Source organism: Malaclemys terrapin, chromosome 18 (assembly GCF_027887155.1).
Source record: "Malaclemys terrapin pileata isolate rMalTer1 chromosome 18, rMalTer1.hap1, whole genome shotgun sequence".
Lineage (NCBI taxonomy): Eukaryota > Metazoa > Chordata > Testudines > Emydidae > Malaclemys > Malaclemys terrapin.
The window spans coordinates 23,271,925-23,286,905 of record NC_071522.1 but is presented as its reverse complement, the minus strand read 5'-3'; the positions used below and the strand labels follow the sequence as shown (position 1 = coordinate 23,286,905).

The 14,981-nt window shown below is 45.0% G+C and overlaps 1 protein-coding gene across 3 annotated transcripts in view; it reads left to right on the top strand.

Annotated features, from left to right (window-relative positions):
* RNF43 (ring finger protein 43) overlaps positions 1-14,981 on the top strand; it is a 128,528-nt gene that overhangs the window by 108,606 nt on the left and 4,941 nt on the right. The gene's annotated exons all lie outside the window — the stretch shown is intronic.

The window sequence follows — 14,981 nt, the reverse complement described above, 5'->3', positions numbered from 1 at the left end:
CTGAGCTTTTAGAAGCTGAATGCAGACAAATTCAAATTGAAATAGCATAATATTTAACAGTGAGGGTGATTAATCATTGGAAAAAAACTGCCTGGTTGGTGGATTCTCTGTCTTTTTTTGTGTCTTCAAATCAAGACTGGATGCCTTTCTGGAAGAGATGCTTCCGACAAACACAAGTTGTTGGGCTCAAGACAGGGGTAATGGCGTGAAATTCTTTGGCCTGAGTTATGCAGATGATGTAATGGTCCTGGCCTTAAACTCTGTGAGTCTATAAATTACATTCCTCCTTTCTCTGGCGACACATTCAGATTATTAATAAAAGGCTCACATTTTGCCTGACTGCAAACAGCCTCTTGAAAGGCTACACTACAAAATTTGGTCAACATAAATTATGTTGGCTTAGAGCCCCCGACTTTTGTATTGCACTTGAACATGTGCACACTTGGCTGCTTGCGTCAGTGCTGCATGTACTCACCAGAGGTGGTTGCATCAGTAGGTAGGTATCACAGCATGCCCTACACCTGCCATCCGGACATTTTCGCAGTTGTTTGTGGGATACCAGCTATTCATACAGGGATTTCTGGGAATAGGGCTCAAATTCCCACAATCCCACTCTCTCCAATACAGAATGCTTATTCCATCCCATAACTTTCACTCCATTTTAAAAATTCCTACAGTTCTGCACACCACGTTTTAGTCTCTGACATCTCTCTGGCAGAAGCATGCACCCTGCACAGAACCTCAGCAGTTACAGCTACAACTGGTGGCATTGTGAGGAAAATGAGATGCTCGAGGCCAATGGCAGGATGACAGATACAGTAAATCAGAATGTCAGGTTGTGGCTGGGGTTCATGGAGCAGCTCTGCATAGAAGCTAGGCACTTCTGGACTGGAGAACCAAGTCCTGACTGGTGGGATGGCACTGTCACGTAGGTTTGGGATGATGAGCAGTGGTGGCAGGACCTTGGGATGTGAAAAGCCACATTCCTGCTCTCTGGCATAGGGACTCCACAATAAGACCTGCACTGACAGTGCAACCGCAAGTGGCAGTGGTGCTCGGGAAGCTTACAATGCCAGATTGCTATTCTGCAGCGGGCAATCAGATCAGATTTGGAAACTCCATAGCGGGGGCTGTTGTCATTCAAACATGCAAGGTCATGAACTGTCTCCTGCTGTGCAGGCCTGTGACTCTCGGCAATGTGCAGGGAATAGTAAGTAGATGGATTTGCAGCGACAGTGTTTCTGAACTGTGGTGGGATGACAGGCAGCACACAGATCTGGCCAGTGACTCTGTAAACGGAAAAGACTACTTTTGCATGGTTACACAAGTGTTAGTGGCTCACCAGGAATCTATGCATCCGAAGAAGTGAGGTTTTTACTCACGAAAGCTTATGCCCAAATAAATCTGTTAGTCTTTAAGGTGCCACCAGACTCTTTGTTGTTTTCACCAGGAATGCTTCACTGATGTCCATGTGGGCTAGTCAGGGAAGGTGCCTGACACTTGAAGAATCATAGAATATCAGGGTTGGAAGGGACCTCAGGAGGTCATCTAGTCCAACCCCCTGCTCAAAGCAGGACCAATCCCCAGACAGATTTTTGCCCCAGATCCCTAAATGGCCCCCTCAAGGATTGAACTCACAACCCTGGGTTTAGGAAGCCAATGCGCAAACCACTGACTATCCCTCCCCAGGACTGTTCAGAAACTTGCAAGCAGGGACATTCTTCCTCAACTGATTCATTCACATTAGCAATATTGAAATACCCACAGTGATTCTGGAGGACCAAGCATATCCCTTGTTCCCCCTGACTCATGAAACTATACACTTGCCAGCTCCACAGAACCAAGGAAAGATTCGACTCCTGGCTGGGCAGGTGCAGGATGACCATTGGATATGCATTTGGGAGACTCCAAACTCACTGGTGATGTTTAATGCCTAGATTGGATCTCGCAAGGCAAACTTTCCTATGATTGTTGCAGCGCGCTGTGCATTATATAATACTATCATGAGGTAAAGGGGGAAAGGCTACTGGCAGGGCAGCATGAGGTGGACCAGCTGTTTGCTGAATTTGAACAGCCAGACTAGTAGAAAAACCAACTATGGAGCCATAAGGTTGAGGGAGGCCTTAAAAGAACTTTATAACAGTCAGCCATAGAAATGTTGTGTGATGCTTTTGGGAAATGTTGTGCCTTCGTGTGTATAGACCTTAAATATGGGTGGGATCTTGACTCCCGTTGTGAATTCGGTAATGTGGCATGTCTGCTTGGTGTAAACTGGACTCTGAGTTTCAGAAAATAAAACTTTATTGTGTGCAAATAAACAGAAAATGAAGCTAAAGTGCAAAGAAACAAGTTAGAAACACTGAAGCAGTTCTGGAAGTGGGTGACCCATAGTTATAAAAGCTTAGTAAAATAATAAACATACATATTTACATATTAAAAACATTTTCAAATGTTTCTTTCATGTAAACACACGTACTGCACTGTTCTTGTTGGCTGATCCTGCAGTTGTCACAGGTCAGTGTCGGTATAGTCATGGTTCTCCTAGTTCCGCCTTGCCTGGAGTGCTGGGGGTATGGATTCACTCTGTGCTGCCACCTGTTACGCTTGGGGCTATACAGAGCAATGCCATGGAGTTGTCATGGATTGGAGGGGGTCTTTGGACAGACTGTTGCTTGGGAGGTTTAGATGCTGGATGTTCCTGGGGTATGAGAATATGGAACGTGCAGGGTGGTTTCAGTTGATATCTCTTGCTCCTGAGGAGGACAAAAGCCCAGAGAACACAGCTGCTACTGGCCTCCCAAGGCTGCACTGGCCCATATACCACTATACTGTTTATTGCTCTGTTGCCAGCTGAATTCATCGCAGAGTGGCATGGGGATGTCTGCTATCCCGGGGAAGAAACAAGGCTGCCATCCATAGAAACCTTCCAGAGAGGATTGCAGAGTATCTCCATGAAAGTTTCACTGAGGTCGTTCAAATGGATAAAAGGGACAATTCCCTGTTCAAACAAAGTACTGAGCATGAGAAGAATTGTGGCCCCCTGTTAGCCCAGACAGCCAAAGTGAACACCACCTCGACCTTTCTTCTAGCACTAACCGAGCACAGGACCCTGATCTGTGTGGACTGTGGAATTTGGCCTGCTGCACTAATCTATTTGAATTTATTGCCTAACATGCACTAGTTGATTAAAGTGGCAAGTTGATGATTCTATGAACTAGATATTAATTGCAAAGCATTAACCTGAATTGGATTCCCAGTGCTGGTTTTAAAAGTAAAGTGAGGAATCCAAAGTCTGTCTTTGCTCTCTAAACATGTGGATGGGGTGGGCACCACTTTAAAATAGGGACAAAGGGAGGGGAGGTTTTGGACAATGAATAGGGAAACAAAGATGCCTGTGAGGAACAGATTTTAAATTTTTATTAAAGTTAATATTAAAATTATATAATACACAGGTTGAGAAAAGAGTATCTGTACATCTGGGTATAGTGCTTAGATTATCCACAAAAACAAAGTTTGTTTTTAAAAGTCATAAGATACATATAGTACATAATCAGCAATAACTCAGATTTAGGTGAATACATTTAACAATACAGTTTAGAATTAGCATCCAAGTATTCGGGTCCATCACTCATGAAAAGTTGTACAGAGATGTGGTTGTGGGAAGCAAAATATATCAATGAGTGAAGATTGTCCCTCAGTAATTGAGAATTTAGGGTAGGTTGTCCATTTAGAAAATACAATCTATCAAGAAAGTATTTCATTTACTTTCCTTACTGTGCTTCTCATCGGCACTCCAGCTCATCCCTCCTGGTATTGCCCATGTCCGGTGATGTGTTCTATGTAGATGTCCCTCGACCACCTGATGCTGTCTGACACCATGAGTTGCCGCATCAGCCAAACATAGCATTGACCGATTCCGCATTCTCTCAACACTCGCTCATTACTTGGCTCCAATGTGCCCAAGACTCTGATGATCAGCATGTGTGTCTGAACCTGGTAACCCATAGCTCTCAAGGTGTCTGCCAGAAGGGCGTATTTCTCCATCTTTCAAGCTCGGGCATCATGGAAGGCCGGGGTGCTGTTCTCGAAGGGCACTGTGACATCCACCATGATCATCTTCCGGTCCTTGCTGGTGATGACAATGTCCGGTTGCAGTTGGCTGACCATTCCGGGGTGGTGGAGTTCACAGCAACCTTCCCCATGGGTGGCAAGATGGCTCTGGCCAGGTGATTGTGGATGGCATTGTGTTGCAGCTGCCAGGCTCTGGAATGGGGCTTGCAGCTACACAGGACGTGGGGTAGTGTCTCATTGGCGTAGCCGCACTTCCTGCATCGCTTGTCCCGATTCCCATGGCGGACAGTTCCGTTCAGCGGAACACAGTTGAGCCAGGCCCTGTGGATGAACCTCCAGTCGGCAAAGCGGGTGAAGCTGCCCCCGGGGAGGAAGTGGTTGTTGGCATCCCACTTGCACGTCATCTCGAACACCTTGCCCTGGACCGGATTCCACTTCAGTTTTTCCACATACTGACAGTGGATGGCATCCTTCAGGGTCCTCTCTAGCATGGTTCTGGCTCTTGGAGTGACGATTGTGTGGTCCGTGTTCTTCATCTGTGGCACCAGGACTCCCAGCTCCTGGCATTCCTCGCACCATGTCCAGCGGCAGCCGATATGCTTTTCCAGTCATCGTGTAGCGTTGTGGGCACGAGTCCAGAGTGAAGCAAAGTCTCCCCGTCTCTTCCAATTTCACCTTCCAGGGAGCTGCTAAGGTAGGTGGCGATGGCGACATCTTGGTTGGAGGGAGTCCTGGCAATTTGCTTCTTGATAACATCCTGCATGGCACTTTCTGCAATGTTCCTCACCATGGCGTCCGGGCACATCAGAAGGCAGAAGGTGTAAATGATCACTGCAGTGTCGCACAGATCACCCATTTGAGGGACACTGCCTGTGTGAGATGTACACCAGTTTATTGCTGGCTCTCTGGGAAGAAACATCCACTTCTTCACTAGCTGCCTGATGGTGTTGTCTGCCTTGTTCAGAGGTACCTTCGGCACGGCTGATCCCCTCAGGACGAATGAGATACGGGTGATCAGGAAGGTGTTCAAGGCGTTGATCTTCTGCCATGGTGCCAGTAGGGAGGAGTCGATCCTGGCCACATCTTGTAGCATCTCCGCAATGGTATCCTCAGGTGTCTGCTGGACACGGAAACCCATGGGTGTGCCAAGATGTTGGTATGCTTGCCCGTCCTTGATGAAGATCATGGGTTCACCCTGGATATGAAACAGCGTCACCTGGACTGAGTCCGTTCTACTGCCATCGATATGCAGGGTTGCGCACTTCATACACTCAGCTGAGTTCCCTTTCTCTTCCTCACCTGGCTCCTCTGTTCTTGCCTGGTGGGATTGGCTTGATTTCGGCAGAGTTTTGAACAGCTCCTTGCTGGCAGTATGGTTTGCATCCCCCTCTGTGCCCCCTCCCGCCTCCTTCTCACTGGGCATTGAAGGTTTTTCTGCACCCAGTTCTAACAATACGTCCACAATCACATTCAGAGTGCTGGTAGGGTCCTCGCCAAGTATGGCATACTGTTCATTGTAGAAGCAGCAAGTCTGCAGAGTGGCCCCAGATTTGTTGTTGCCCTTCCTTGCTTTCTGATATGCCTGCTGAAGTTTCTTGGCTTTCACCTGGCACTGCTGCTCATTCCTTTGGTGCCAAGTCTGGCATCCCCTGTGCAATGTGCATACAGATGTCTATATTCCTTTGGCTGTTCCTTAACGGCTTACACAGCCTCTTCTCCCCACAGGCCAAGGAGATCCAGGACTCGTAGGCAGGAGCATGTCTATGTATAGCTCTGTCTGGGCTGAACTGGCATGGTGAGATGCTTTCAAACGTGGGCTAGTAGGTGTGCTTTCCAAGGCAGGCAACCAGAAAAAGGCATTTTGAAACATGCTGAGGTTTTTAAAGGGGGAAGGTGGGGTTCTGGTATTTGTGGTCCCTGGGCAGCCAAGTGCAAAATTGTGACTATAGTGACCACTCTTGTGGGGACAGGAGCATGGTGGGACAGCTACTGGAGCACTGTTAGGATCAACACAGGAATCCTGCCGTTGCCATAGTGAGTGGTTACACTGAAGCACCTGGGCCATCCCTTGATGCAACTGCTCCCTAGTTGCTCATAGGAACAATGGCTGTGTCAGCAGAATCGTCCTTGTCCTTCTACCATGTATGCTGCGATGTGGAGGATGTGGTATATTCACATTTTGCAGTAAATTGTGCAAATACCCATCTGACACATTGAGATCCATGATACCATGATTTCTTGACACCTTAAAAAACTGCTTCTTGGAGAAGCTAGGCCTGGAACCCACAAGAGGAGAGGCAATTCTTGATTTAGTGCTAAGTGCAGCACACGATCTGGTCCAAGAGGTGAATATACACCTCTACCCTGATATAACGCTGTCCTCGGGAGCCAAAAAATCTTACCACATTATAGGTGAAACCACATTATATCGAACTTGCTTTGATCCGCCGGAGTGCGCAGCCTCTCTTCCCCCTCCCCCCCCCCAGAGCACTGCTTTACCGCATTATATCCAAATTCTTGTTATATCAAGATAGAGGTGTAGCTGGACCGCTTGGTAATAGTGACCATAATATAATTAAATTTAACATCCCTCTGGCAGAGAAAACACCACAGCGGCCCAACACTGTAGCATTTAATTTCAGAAAGGGGGACTACACAAAAATGAGGAATTTAGTTAAACAGAAATTAAAAGGTACAGCGCAAAAAGTGAAATCCCTGAAAGCTACGTGGAAACTTTTTAAAGACACAATAATAGAAGCTCATCTTAAATGTATACCCCAAATTAAAAAACATTGTAAAAGAACCAAAAAAGTGCCACCATGGCTAAACAACAACGTAAAAGAAGCAGTGAGAGGCAAAAAGGCATCCTTTAAAAAGTGGAAGTTAAATCCTAGTGAGGAAAATAGAAAGGAGCATCAACTCTGGCAAATGAAGTGTAAAAATATAATTAGGAAGGCCAAAAACGAATTTGAAGAACAGCTAGCCAAAGACTCAAAAAGTAATAGCAAAATTGTTGGAATTTCTAAAGATTACAGATGACAATTTCTTTACTCAAAAAGTGTTGCAGACAACATGGGGGAATTCTTTATCAGACCTTGTCATAACAAATAAAGAGGAACTGATCACAGAACTTAAAATTAATGGTAGCTTAGGTACAGGTGATCATGACTTGATCACATTTATAATGTGCAAACAGAATAAAGTCCAGACCAGTAAGTATAGATACTTGATGCTTGAATAGGGCTAGTTTCACAAAGCTGAAAAGAATTATGAGCCAACTCAGCTGGGAGGAAGAATTTAATCAGAAAACTGTGAATGATAATTGGGAATCAGTTAAGAACACCTTCTTAGATGCTCACAAAGCCACACTTCCGCAACTGAGGAAGAAGGCTGTGCTGGTTATAAAACCCGATCTAGTTTAGAGGGTGTCACAGAGTGGGAGGGAGTCAGGGCTCTGCACCCTCCAGCCAGTAAAATGGAAGGTTTATTAGACGACAGGAACACAGTCCCAAACAGAGCTTGTAGGTACAACCAGGACCCCTCAGTCAGGTCCCTCTGGAGAGCGTGGGGGGCAGGGAACTTAGACCCCAGCCTTGGGGTTCCCTCTGTTTCCCCAGACCGCTCCAAACTGAAACCCCCTCCAGCAGTCTCACCCACACACACACACGGATGTTGATAGTAATTAATATAAATCAGAAGTTGGGAAGTGTAGAAAATGAATAAGGGAAGTAGGGGAAGAAATCAATCTATGAGCAGCAGAGTTAAAAAGAGTTTTTTAAATATTTTAGGAACAAAAAGAATCCTGACAATGGTATTGGTCCATTACTCGATGGAAATGGCAGGATTGTCAATAATAAGGCAGAAGAGTCTGAAATGTTCAATAAATGTTTCTGTTTTGTATTTGGAGAAAAAGCAGATGATATAGTTGCATTATATGATGCTGATAACACTCTCCATTCCACTAGTAGCTCTGGAGGCTGTTACACAGAAGCTACCAAAGTTAGATATTTTTAAATCAGTAGGTCCAGATAATTGGCAAACATTAAATGGATTAAAAACTGGCTAACTGAGAAGTCTCAAAAGAACAGCGAACAGTGAACCATCAGCAAGCAGCATGCCTCCAGGGAGGGGTCCTGCAGAGATCGGTTCTTGACCCCACATTATTTAACATTTTAATCAATGACCTGGAAGAAAACATAAATTGATAAAGTTTGCTAATGACTCTGATAAAGTTTGCCAGTAACACAAAAATTGGGGGCATTGTAAACGATGAAGAGGACAGGTCACTGATACGGAGTGATCTGGAAAGCTTGATAACCTGGGCACAAGCAAACAATATGCGTTTTAATATGGCTAAATATGAATGTATACATCTAGGAACAAAGAACCTAGGCCATTTACATGATGATGGGGGCTCTATCCTGGGAAACAGTGACTGAAGGAGATTTGGGGATTGTGGTAGTCAGCTGAACATGAGCTTACAGTGGGATGCTGTGGCTAAAAGAGCTAATGTGATCCTGGGATGCATAGATGGGAATCCTGAGTAGGAGTAGAAAGGTTATTTTACATCTGTATTTGGCACTGGTGCAACCACTGCTGGAATACTGTATCCCCTTCTGGTGCCCACAATTCAAGAAGAAGAACAGGAGTACTTGTGCCACCTTAGAGACTAACAAATTTATTAGAGCATAAGCTTTCGTGGACTACAGCCCACTTCTTCGGATGCATATAGAATGGAACATATATTGAGGAGATATATATACACACATACAGAGAGCATAAACAGGTGGGAGTTGTCTTACCAACTCTGAGAGGCCAATTAATTAAGAGAAAAAAAACTTTTGAAGTGATAATCAAGCTAGCCCAGTACAGACAGTTTGACAATAAGTGTGAGAATACTTACAAGGGGAGATAGAGTCAATGTTTGTAATGGCTCAGCCATTCCCAGTCCTTATTCAAACCGGAGTTGATTGTGTCTAGTTTGCATATCAATTCTAGCTCAGCAGTCTCTCGTTGGAGTCTGTTTTTGAAGTTTTTCTGTTGTAATATAGCCACCCGCAGGTCTGTCACTGAATGACCAGACAGGTTAAAATGTTCTCCCACTGGTTTTTGAGTATTTTGATTCCTGATGTCAGATTTGTGTCCATTAATTCTTTTGCGTAGAGACTGTCCGGTTTGGCCAATGTACATGGCAGAGGGGCATTGCTGGCACATGATGGCATATATCACATTGGTACCATCTCAATGGGCAGAATTTAGCAGAGCCCTGATGGACTATTTAGCTCAGCCCAGTTTCCAGATGATGACAAGTCTGATCGCACAGTTGCAGAAGGTGCCTCAGACAACATCAAGCATTTGTTTCACCTTGTTAGGACACATGGCCTCTAGCATCTTTGTAGCATTGCATGCCAGACTTCACCTAAAATGTATGCAGAACTGGTTGAAGTCAGTCTACATTCCAAACCAACACAAATTGGCTAGGTTCCTAACAATCCCACAGAAGATTCTACTCTGACTCAGTTGGTAGAAAGCCCCCCCTCAGCATAGGTACAGGAGTCCCTTGCTTCCTGCTCCTTTCAATGGAGATGATAGTTATAGATGCTGCTCTTTGGGTTAGGGAGCCCACCTGGAACATCATTTAGTGCAGGCAAATGCCTCAAGAGTCTCAACTCCACATAAATACTGTGGAGCTCAGAACAATCCAAAACACCTTCAAGGAGTTCTTACCATTCATGTGGGGTTGTTCCATTCAGATCATGATAGGCAATACAACTTCCCTGGTCTGTGTAAACAGGCAGGGAGGGGATTTGTCAGCCCTGTGCAGAGAAGCAGTGCAACACTGGAACTTGTGCATTCAGCATCACATGACAGTCACAGCTATCCATTCACCAGGATTACAGAACAGACTGGCAGATAGATCTGAGCGAGAATTCCTTGACAGACCATGAGCGGGAAATAAAGTATTCAATGATTCAGTTCATCTTCAAGAGGTGAGATCTCTCCTCAATTGACTTGTTTGCAATGCACGAGGGCAAGAAATGTCCAACTTTCTAGTCCATATGGGGACTCAGTGTGGGGTCCCTAGGGGCTGCACTGCTCATTTCATGTTCAGATGCTCAGATACATATATTCCCACCAGTTCCTTTGAGCTCCAGAAAGTCAGGCAGGATGCAGCAAAGATTATCTTGATAGTTCCAGTATGACCAAGACAGTATTGCTTCCCACAACTCATATGTCATTCGAGTTGCCACCAATACTTCTACCATTAAACCCAGACCTAGTATCTTAGAACAACTATCTAATCCAACATCCCAACCTACACACCCTCCATGAAACTGCATGGGCTTTGGATAGATGTCAGAAGTAGAAAAAGTAAATGTTCTTCTGAACTACATAACATACTAATCAATAGCGGGAAAGTCTTCACTAAAAAGACTTAGTAATTCAAAGTGGAGAATATTTGTCATTTGGTGTGAACATCACCTAATGCCTTTGGATGCCAAAATTCCTTTGAGCTTGGAGTATATGCTGTTCCTGAAGAACACAGGTGTCTCAATCAGTTATTTCAGGTCTTATTTCCCATTCATGGTCTGTCAAGGCATTCTTGCTCAGATCTATCTGCCAGTGTGTTGTAATCCTGGTGAATGGATAGCTGTGACTGTCATGTGATGCTGAATGCACAAGCTGCTGTTAGTGCCACCAACCAGCTGTAGAGGAATACACTGTGTTTTCCCATCCTACCACTACCAGATTTTTAAAAGTGAGAGTATTTCCTCCATGCGGGAACCCCTGGGGTTTAAATGGAGTCTTAGCAGGCCTTATGGGTTCCTGTTTTGAACCTTTGACTACATGCTATTTACAGCACTTATCCGTGAAAACTTCCTTCCTCATCGCAATAACATCTGCAATGAGGTAGGTGAACTAGGTGCTCAGATGGCGGACCCCCAGTGTGCATTTTTTGTCCAGATCAGGTATTGCAGAGACCATAACCAAAGTTCATTCCAAAAACCGGTTCTAAGTTGCATCTAAATCAGGTCATCCATGTGCCCATATTTTTTTCAGACCCCCATACTAACCGTGGTGAAGCCAAGTTACACACTTAAGACATTAAAAGGCCCTTAGCATTTTATTTTCAGAGGACCAGACCCTTTTGGTCTTCTCCAAGACTGTTTGTTTTCTGTGCTGAAAGGATGAAGGGAAACCCCATATCAACAGAGAGGCTGACAAAATGAGCTTTGTAATGTATCAATTTGTGCTACAAGGTAGTCAAATTATAATGACCAAATAATAGGGCCCATTCCATGAGAGTTCTGGCAGCTTTAGATGCTTCCTTATAAAATGTCCCCATTGCAGACATTTGTAAAGCTACCACCTGGGGATCCACACATACCTAGACACTGTGCTGTGACAGAGGCATCTAGACTTTCAGTAAAGGTCTCTGTTTGGTTAAGACTCCAAGCTCCCACCTTCTTATTCAGGTCATTGCTTGGGAGTCACCATGAGTGGAATATACATAGGGACAATCACTTGAGAAGAAAGGGAAGTTACTTATCTGAACAGTAACTGGAGTTCTTTGGGATGTGTTGTTTCATATGTCTAGTCCATGACCCTCCCTCCTTCCCTTCTGCTTCAACGTCCTATTACACCTTCCAGGTCTGCAGTAGAGAGGGGACTGAAATGGCAGTTGGTCCAGCTCCACCCTTTATGCCCTCGGTACGGGGCATGAGGGTGTTCAGGGCACCTGCATAGACCAATGGACACAACTAGCAAAAATCTCCAATCGAGAGCACATGGATGCATACACATCTTGAGAGGAATACATATGTGAACAACACAGCTCGAAGAACTTCAGTTACTGCCCAGCAAGTCGATTCTCTTTCTTCTAAGTATCTCCAATATTCCCGAATACTAAAGAGCACCACCTCTTCCTTCTGATCTGGACAGTCTGGATGGCCATTTCCCAAACTGCCTGAGGTGTCTCCAGTCTGGTTTTCAGCTCTCTGCTGTTCAAAGGTGTCTGGTATGTGGCACAGGTAGAAGGCACAGACTTGCTTTTTATTAGTCAGTTTCAGGCTCACTAGAAATTCTCTGCTGAACAGCGCAATCAGGACATGATCGTGCTCAGTATTAGCCGCTGCGAGGGTGTCTCTACAATCAATCCTCTACAGCCAAAACAGTCCTGCTTGAAACAGGACGACGGTAATGCAAACAAGGTACGTTTTAGTTCATGCTAGCAGGGTCTACATGGGGGCAGTTACAGCACAACATTTTGGTGTGCACTGCAATTCACACCCCCATAGTCCACACTGTGGGGCTGTGTAGACAAGCCCTTATATGCCATTTGCAATTACATGAACTCCCTGAGTCCCTCTAGCACTTCATGGTGACATCCCTGGTGATCTTCTGGAGACAGAGAAATGCCAAATGGCCTTTCCAGCCGTCTATATCTGCCTAAAGGAGTCCAGATGTTTGTCACACGTTTCACCTGCCAGAAGCCATCTGTGGTGTCTGACTAGAACAGCTCCATTGTGAGGCTGGGCAGGATCCCTCCAGTGGCTGAGAAAGTACAATGGGAGAGTTTTGGAGCTTCACTGAGGGGTATGGGGTGAATACCAGAGTTTGTCTAGTGTTTTAATAGCTACTGGACTGCTGTCCAATCTGTCAATCATTTAACTTTCTTTTAGACTCCACAAAGTTGTCAAGCTGGTTTTTAAGTTCTTCCTTCATAGGAACTGCTACTCTGTGTGGTGCATGTAGCAGTTTCATTTTAGGGCTGATTTCCAAGTGATATTCTCCGGGAAGGAATCCAAGACCTTTACAAAAATCCCCATATTGATTATTTGCTCCTTTATTACATGCTGGAACTGCCTGCTACCTTGTAGATCATTACATCGTCCATCGCTTCCAACAGCCGCAGCTTGTCACTTGATTCTGACCAAAGCAGAAGCACTTACGGTGTTTCAGTTATTTCCTGGTCTGGTTTGTGAAGCTGGACTGTGTGTGGACACTTCTCTGTCCTGGGGCGACACTAATGGGACACGGGAGAATGTTAGCCTTGCAGCTGCTTCAGCGTTTGTCCACGAGGCCGTAGAATGCTTGCTTCACAGACAGACCCATGCACTGGCATTGCAGATGGGCATGGAATGCCAAAGTGACTCAGGGCCTCTGGTCAGCCACAAAGTAGAATTTGATAAGTAAAATCTCTGACTCCACATTGCGAGCTGCATTTAAATATTGCATATGAGAAACAATCTGCAGTGCTTAACAACAGGTTTTATTGGTCCTGCAAAACTCAGGAACACTGCTGCCTATTTTTAAGCACTACCTACTGGCACCTCATCTATTATCTATTTATGTACATATATGCAGAGACAGAGCACTCCTTTTGCATTGCAACTGTTTGGGATTAATTTTCCCAAATCTAGTAGCTGCTTTTTCCACGCTAAATTTCTTTGCTTATTTTCTGCCTGTATTTTGTCTGGTCCCATTTCCAAAGCAGTGAAGTATTTGCAGACACTGAATTTGCTGTGACAGGTTTCACAACCTTTTGTATTTACTTTCCACAAATATTAAGACAAGTAACTGTTTCCTTTCATTCTCAATAAATGTGGGGCAAGGAGAATGTTGTAAAGACTCGGACAGATGTGCACTTGTTCTGGACATACTTGTGTATCCATTATGAGAGCACCTTGTGGGATGGTCTAGGTTGGATATTAGGAAAAACTATTTCACTAGGAGGATGCTGAAGCACTGGAATGCGTTACCTAGGGAGGTGGTGGAATCTCCATCCTTAGAGGTTTTTAAGGCCCGGCTTGACAAAGCCCTGTCTGGGATGATTTAGTTGGGGATTGGTCCTGCTTTGAGCAGGGGGTTGGACTAGATGACCTCCTGAGGTCTCTTCCAATCCTAATCTTCTTTATGATTCTATGATTTGCGAGTCACTCAGTGATGGGGGAGAAACAGTCCCATGTGATTTATGTGCCTAGTCACACAGCAGAGATAGTGAATATTTGAAGCAATAGTCCTGGCAAATAGTCTGTGAGCAGACTATAGGCTGAAACATGTCTATGTAAACCATGCAGTGCCTGGATAATTCAGAGAGAAATGGGCACTTGTCAGGCCCTACCACTACCTCAGCAGAGCACCCAAGCCTGGAGTTCATGCTCAAACTCTGCCTCTGCAGGGGCTTGACTTCATTGTCAACTCAGAAACAATTACACAACTTTCCATGTAGCTTTCCCCCAGTACATTCTTGACACATAACACACCCGCTTGCATCCACACACAAAGAACTTGTATACTCCTTGTACTGCAGTCAAGTTTACTCTGCTGTACAGCCCAAGGCATGGAGGGTGTGGTCAGGGGCACTCTGGGTATACAAATAATTGTTATTGTCAATCACTAATAATTCAAAAATGGCTCAATGTATTTTACTCCAAATTAAAACCAACTCAGCCTCCCTAAAACACCAACAACCGAAACCCCTTTGGTGCTGGCACAAAGCCCGGAAAGTGTCACATCCAAGGTAAAGTATCAGAGGGGTAGCCGTGTTAGTCTGAATCTGTAAAAAGCAACAGAGGGTCCTGTGGCACCTTTGAGACTAACAGAAGTACTGGGAGCATAAGCTTTCGTGGGTAAGAACCTCACTTCTTCAGGTGCAAGGGACTTGCATCTGAAGAAGTGAGGTTCTTACCCACAAAAGCTTATGCTCCCAGTACTTCTGTTAGTCTCAAAGGTGCCACAGGACCCTCTGTTACATCCAAGGTAAGTGGTTTCAGAAAGTTCTGAGCGAACCAACAGAGGGTCCTGTGGCACCTTTAAGACTAACAGAAGTATTGTGAGTCTTGCATCTGAAGAAGTGAGGTTCTTACCCACGAAAGCTTATGCTCCCAATACTTCTGTTAGTCTTA